At 42.2% G+C, this 7790-nt stretch overlaps 1 long non-coding RNA gene across 1 annotated transcript; it reads left to right on the top strand.

Moving 5' to 3' along the window:
* The first annotated feature begins 827 nt into the window (after positions 1-827).
* LOC122143957 lies at positions 828-1955 on the top strand. The gene is made up of 3 exons (XR_006159453.1): positions 828-892; positions 1413-1534; positions 1626-1955. It is a non-coding gene; the product is annotated as an uncharacterized LOC122143957 (long non-coding RNA).
* The last annotated feature ends 5835 nt before the right edge of the window (positions 1956-7790 follow it).

The raw sequence follows: 7790 nt of genomic DNA, 5'->3' as shown, positions 1-7790 counted from the left end.
AAGATTACATGCTTAAAATTTGATTGAGGGAATGAACTGTGATGCATGTGTGTGTGTTTATTTTAGTTATAACAGTGATCCTCTAGTGTTAAACACATAGGGCCACAAATCAACGCCAGACAAACCCTCTTTTGATCATTAAAAAATACTTCAGGATTTACTTAAAGACGAGATTAGCAACGAAAGGAGGTTTATGGGAAATTTATGGGAGGAAAATTATTAGTAAGGAAAAGTCATAACACTCATGCAGTGTGGTTTGCGGGTAGTCAAACTGGACTCGGTATTTGCAACCATTAACACACAAAAAAAGAAATGCCTTTAACCAAACTCGTGCTTGACAAAATTGTTAGGTGCGTTCTTAATTTGCATATTGTCTGTAGATCAGCCGATGAGAGCTGGTCAAAATGAACTAAATTGGTTCCATTTTTCCATCCTTTACAGATCATTACTTTGCAGAAGTGAACTCAGTCATTTTCCGGACCTGCTCTAACTCTCGGTTCATAGTACTTTTTTCTTAAAGGGGAAAATTATCCAGTACAGTACAACTATTACAAGAGAGCTCTTGTATTCGCGAGTGGGCAATCATGTGAGGTCAGCATAGAAAGTTTATTTCTTCATAAAAGCCTTTGATCTCTAGGTGGCATAGGGCAAAGGTTTATAAAATGTAGAGCATAACGAACAAAACCTCGGTGATGCAAGTATGTAGTTCAAAGCAATTTTAAGCATTGTGTGCACACCTTTAACTGGATGTATTTTAATCATTGTGTTTAAATCATTGAAATTTGTAATTATGTATTACGTTTTATTTATTTTTTTGAATATTTTTTAGATTTTGAATGATACTCTTTCAGAAGTTGTTGGACATTATCAGAAGGGAATGCATTTTGGAGAGGTAACATTTAAATATATTGTTCCCTCTAATATCAGTCACTTTGACACCGCATCTGTTGCTGATGCTGTGGGAACTACTATGAGAAAATCATGCCAGTTTATTGCCAAATGGCACTTAGGCCCTGCACTTTGAGGCATGTTTCTCAGTATGCATATAAGTGTGCCAAATTGGTCAGATTTTCACGGCCTGTTGAAATACCTGCAGTCTTTCCTACTTAAAGGGATATTTTCAAGAAAATTCTGTCATCATTCACTCACTCTTATGTTGTTCCAAACCTGTATGAAGATATTTTGAAGAATGTTGATAACCAAACTGTTGCTGGTCCCCACTGATTTAGTATGGAAAAAGAATACTGTGGAGGTCAATGGCTACTTTCAACTGTTTGGTTAACAAACATTGTTCAAAATATCTTCTTTTGGGTTAAACAGAAGAAATTAATTATTACAGGTTTGAGGATGAGTAAATGATGACAACATGTACGTGTTTTAAATTAATCAGCTTTTCTTTTTTTTCCCTGCAGGCAGGTTTTTTGTTTGGAAAACAAGCCACGTTGACAGTACGTGCTGTGACATGCTGTGAAATTGTAGTTATTGATTTTGACAAAATCAGAGTACTTCTTGAGAAATATCCCCTGCTTAAAAGGTATGTTTTATGAACTAAGAAACAAATTACATGAGAGTAAAATCTCTGTAAAGTTAAGGAACATTTTATGAGGAAACTCTCAATCCTTTAGGCAAATTACAGAATTCCAATCAGAGCCAAAATGCTACACGACATTGGTGGAGACTGCAGAGAAATTATTGAAAAGGCAATCCCATCTCCAAGAATCTGACATTGCACAGAGACAAAAAGTCACGTTGGCATTTCAGGGCCGTAGATTTTCCAAGAAGACAAAATGTTGTGAGTATTTTGAGAAACATTACTCCATACAGAATATATAGGAGTATATAGTATATATGTAGGAGTACAAGCAAAAAGTCTTTAATCAAGGAATCACAGGGATAATCCACAATGGGAACACAGGACATCCAACAAGTAGACCCGACAGAGACAAAACTGAACAGACTAGGACTTATACAGGGGATAATTGGCGAAAAGAAGAAACCACCGGTGTACTAGGATGATAATTAAAGGGAACACAGCACACCTGGGGGAGGGAAAACACCACAGTGAGTCCAGGGGCGTGACAGTTTTATTACTAAAAGTTCAGGTCGTTCTGATCATAACGCGCTTGCCGCAAAGCGCATTCGTCATTCTGACTGTGAAGCAGTGCCATGCTGGTATGAATCTGGAGATGGCAGGACGACGCTCGAGACTGTACGTGGGGCATCAAAAGTTACAGTAGTGGTGGGTTATGTGTACTTTCAAATATTCTAATGCACTGGCCACAAATTCTGTGTCTTAGAAAGCGAAAAGCTGTTGTTTTTTACTGGAGGTACCACTGTGTATTGAGTCACGTTTCTCATACAACACTGCTAAAAGAGCAGATATTCCCACTTTATTAGGATTTAAATAGTACCGGATTATGTTGAACTTTATTCTTGAACAGAGCTGATGATGTATTTAAGCAGGTATCTAATCAGTATTAATAATCTGTTGCTCCATGGTGAAAACGTCGAAAACGTCTGTATTTGGACAAGGATTAGGATTTAATTCACTTCAATGTGTCAGTATGCGAAAACACCAGCGTGGAGTGTCTACGAAGGGGAGCAGACCGTGTTCTGCGCTGATGTGTCATGTTTTCAAGCTTCTACCCCCGACTGCAAGGCGGGTGACAGTCGAGATCATAATAAATGCTATCTTGCGCTTTATGTTTTTCCCCCTAGGGGTTTATCTTGCAGCAGCCCTTTTTGACTCTACCATTACTACTGTCAATCTGTGCGGATACTTTTGGTTTTTCGCTCTGGCTGAATTATCGTGCGGGTTTTGGTGTAAAAAGGGTGGAAGGCATGAGTGGAGCACAGCTTATTTTACCTACCTCTAAATGTCTCCCCAATAGTTTTTTCGATTGGTTTTTTTTTTTTTGTGGCGGAGCCTCCCGGCACCATTCCAGATGTATGCTGGCTCAGAGGGACAGACCACTGTCTCCTAATGGAGCGCTGTTATTGTCAAACTGACAGAGCGCCAGGATACAAGCAGAGACAGTATCGTTGTGAGGGATCTGAAATTTCCAAGTTTACAGGGGTTGGACAAAAATAACGGTGAGCAACTGGGCAGTGGGCCACCTGAGGCTATAAAGGTCTTCTTCCCGGGTCCTTAGAACCCACCTGTTTCAGAGGTGCTTTTTCATAACAAAGGGGCGGGCGGGGCTTGGCAACTACGTGAAGAATAATGCACACCGTAACTGACGGACAACCAGACACAAGCCAAACTACACACACACGTGTACTCGTTAGACACCTCATGCACAGTGAGTGTCAGTTTGGCAATTTGCCGCCTCCTGTTCAATGGATAGGTGGCTTTGTTGACATGCTCTGTGTTTCCCTTTGGCGGCACCATGCACTTTACTGGGGACCACTGGGGCTGTAGAGGTCTAAAAAAAGTACCGTTTAATTGCAGCGACTCAAAGCCGGTTCACGACCAGCCCTGAGGCGGCCTAACGGGTTCTTATGCTAGCACTACGCAGTGACCAATTTTCTAACAAACCCTTATAACTTTCTATACTTTTTCAACCCCCAACTGCTTGTGTCTGCCTGAGAGTGTAGGTGTAGAAGTGTAGAGCCTTACAAGGGATATCTTCGGAGCTCAGACCACCAGGACCATGCCTCGCGGTCGCAAAAATGTTTGAAGACCTAGGGGTCCGTTCATGTCTCCGCGATGCTTTCAGTATAAACTTCCCACATATTTGGTCTTCCATGATTCGTATATCATGGCACGATCTGGAACAGTGGGAGCGGCCGAGGACCTCGTGCGTAGGTAACAGTATTTGCTTCTCTAGTGTGCCTTCATTAGAGACCTCGCACACCATTCAGAAGTCAAGCATACCAACATAGCATGGTACGTGCTCTAGAGGGAAAGAATTACAGTATGTTACACCCCCTCTCGTTCTGTCAATCAACTTTTGCAAACCCCTTCGCCCTGTCTCGTGCTAGCGGGATGCATCTCTTGCGCTACCATGAACAGGATCTCAGACATGAAGGTTGTCTCCCCTTTTTACTAAACCCTTTGTCTACTGCCCCGAGCATATGGACTTGACAAAATACTAGTCCTCGTTGTGGTCCTGAGTACGAAAGCTCTCCATCCCCCCCCCCCACCAACCCCCCCACACCCGTGCAATTTTTGTTGCATGACAACCACAAAACTTAGGCACTAGTTCATCCCCCCAAAAACGAGAGACATCAAGTAATAGTGCATGTGACATTAACGTGTGCCTCTCCTTGTTTTCTCTTCACAATTAGCGATTTTCACGGGCGGAATAAACCATAATCTTGTTCTTCTTGGTCGTAACTGCCCCATCAACTTTCCTCAATGTAGGTATATAAGGTGCAAGTAGCTCCTTGTGCTGGTTTTTCATTCTGCTTGTACTGTGGTATAAAGATGTCTTCCTCTGAACAATAATGACCTTCGACATCCGGAAATTAAAAGAGAACCTCTTTCCCTTTATCAGTAGTCTCATCCTGAGGAAGATTAAGCATATCGACATTTATAAACGCCTTGACTACTCCATTTTTTTTTTCCTTACGTTGGCACAGTACCCAATACCTTTTTTTATACGCCGGACAAGCCAGTTAGCCCCAGCAGTTGCATTTATGTAAGCTGAGCAGTTTTCGGAGAAGCAAGTGTTTAGCGCAGTCATCATGTCTAGCCATCACTAACTCGGTGCTTTATGCATGTTACAATTCAGCATGGAGTCTCTGAGGATGCTTTTGTTCCTATACGTTGCTTATTTTGTTGGGCCACGACGGTAGGACATTATGAATTCGCATGCTGTTGCTTTATTTATGTAAGCTAATGATCTCAAATTTGATCACCAACGATTGAGGAACAGCACATTATGTCAAACACAGGGGTCCTGTGGATTTCATTAACCTGCTTCCTGGGGACCCTTGAGTGGGAGGGCTCCTGTGAATTTCACCATTCTCATGTGAGAATGGATTTTTATGCACTACATGCAAATGCATTACAATCATTAGGCCTACTTAAGGATTCCACATGTTTTCCCGTTATTACTGCATTCCCTTTGCATTTTATCTTGTTGCACGTGAACCTTGCGTGCTGCAAGGCAGCATCCTTACGGTTTGATGATGTTGGCTATCTTTTCAGCCCCTTATTCGGTGCACTTTGCGCACTTGTCTGTTGCTTTGCCAAGTGCCATGCCCTTGCGACAGAACCCTCATCGGTAACATCGGTGCAGGTATTTGGGTATCCAGAAGTGCTCAAGCACCATTGTCACACACATCTGTCGGTGGGTATCGGTACGGTGGGCCTCAACTCATTTGATGTCGATTTTGGTTAGGCTATGTTCTTCCAGAGCTTTACCTCATTGCATATGTTTTATCCCCTTTTTTCATAATCTCTCCTAATAGATTAAAAATAAATCTGTATATGTTGTACAAGTAAAAAAAAAAACACACAATGAAATGACAACAAATGATTATCTGAAACTAATAAGAATGTTTTTAGTGTTTATTTTTTTTTAAGGTACTGTTACTGTCCAGCAGTTGTCATTACACCCAGCATGTACTTTGCCACCACAACACACTCTGTGCTGTGGATTGAGGTGGGGACATCTTCCATCTCTAATGGCAACTGGTCTATTTTAGATGAATTTATCTAACCCTTGTTTAGGCTTTTGTCTTTATTATAATAGAATGGGGGATGGTGACCAATAATTTATATTTGGATTATTTCCATTCGGGGTTTTCTGATGAAAATTGGGGCCCTGCCATGTTTCTTGACAGGTTTTTGCAGTATATTTACCTACCCGTAAATTGAGAAAATATAGTTTTCTATGCAATTCTTTTTTTTAAACGTTACAAAACAAAGCAGCTCATTGTTCCAAAATTACAACATTTTAGTCCGTATGCATGTATATAGACAAATCCTTGCTTGCTGTCTGCCTCTCTAGCCAATGAAACTTTATATGTGTGTGCTAAACCAAATTTTCAGCAAAATTGGCCATGTACTTTCTCAGGATTGCTGAACGATGCTGTTTACTGGTGCTTATCAGGCACCGCTTTTGTACGCTATGTTGGCGTACAAATCAAGAGACGTCTATGAGAGCTGCTTACACAGAATGCCAGACACTGCAGAGCGACTAGAAACCTGTTGCTTGAAGGTATTTTATTTGCCACACAATCTCGTTTCATTAGGAGGATAAAACGTTATAACACACCATTTTTTTGAAATACTTAAAGACATTCATCGTGATGATTTAATGCCGGGTTCCCTTACCGTAGACCTGATGTTCTTTGATCAAAACCAGTGGTCAAGGTTTCATTTTGAGAATCCGCATTTGGGCGGTGTTTGTGATTTTTTGACGGTGAACCGTAATGTAGTGCCGTAGGGTGTACTCATTTTTAGATCATGTTGTCCCTTTACAGTGCAGTTATGACGTACATCAGATAAGAAAGAAAATTGGGGGATATTAATTTGTAGAAACTCTTACTGTCATTATCAACATGAGAGAAGAGACACCGAATACATGCGCGGTAGGATGCTGAGTCTCTGGGAGCCACCAAAGGGGTCCTATAATCTGGAACTGTCCTTTATGTGTCCTGCCCCCTACACTGGGCTAAAGACTTCAGAAATGATTGTTCAATCCGTCTTTGTCTCTCTAGGATGGAGACCAAGGACCTGCTGCATTTGTTGTCATCTCGCTGGACGAAGAAACGAAGTGAACGTCATTCAATATCTCTTTCTCAGCACGAGTGTTCATATCTGTGCTGTCTCGTTCGAAACGGGAGACTCAGAAACAGTTGTGTCTGTTTGCTGTCCTTTTCCCTGTAGAGGCGCGGCAGGCCCCAGAATGAATTGTGCTGTTAGTGTCCTCTCCTTGCATAATGACTCGCCCAGAAAATGGAGGGTCTTATGGAAGGGTAACTTTTATCCCTACCCATGAGAAAGGGACGCTTGAAAGATTCTGGGCAACGTTCGTTATTCTGTGCTGTGATTGAGCTATTTCACATCAGGCGAGGGGACACCAGTGTGGCACACCCTCTCTCTTCCTCCCGGGGAAATGGTTTGCATAGTCCAAAACACCACAGTTAAATAAGTGTCACTAACGTTGTCATGTGCATTTCGCACTTCCAAACCACAACTCGGATACCCTATGCAGAGTTTACGAATGCATTAGTCACAAACCATGACTGAAAAAACGATTCCGCTCGATTGGCGTAAGATTTTTGCACTACACACCGCTGGCACTAAGAATAGCGTCATTTCTCTTGCACTACGTATTAGATGGGTATGTGTTGTAGTTTGCCATTGTGTTTTACGGTTTGGACCCCCTAGTCTAAAAGGATTGGATGTTGGAAGCTGGGCCATCCTCTCTGTTTCACCATTACTGCCGGCGCAATCCATAGAGGTTCTAAGGAAATTTTATTGGGACAACAAACTGCCAGCTGTTGACAATGAGGAAGCCTGGTTCATTTCCAGGCTTGCGAACAGAGGTGGATGGTTGTATGGTCTGTTGTCCTCGCATTCTTCTCTGAAGGCCTTGGACTAGTTTGTATTTTAGCCCACAAAGATGCCCAGTCAAAAGGGAGTCAAACTCTGTGGCACTTTGTGATCAGGAGAGGGGCCCGCCATTAAACTGGTCACTGGAAGGGGCTGTTACACAACAGAGCTGACCAATGAGAAGAAGCTCTTAGGCCAACCAGGTCCTTTTTGTCCTTGACCCCTCGGTTTGCCTTGTGACCAGGCTCCTCCCACGATATCCGTCTCGTTGATCCAACTG

Source organism: Cyprinus carpio, unplaced genomic scaffold (genome assembly GCF_018340385.1).
Source record: "Cyprinus carpio isolate SPL01 unplaced genomic scaffold, ASM1834038v1 S000006541, whole genome shotgun sequence".
Lineage (NCBI taxonomy): Eukaryota > Metazoa > Chordata > Actinopteri > Cypriniformes > Cyprinidae > Cyprinus > Cyprinus carpio.
The sequence above is the reverse complement of the archived record's forward strand: the minus strand, read 5'-3'. Positions and strand labels throughout refer to the sequence as shown.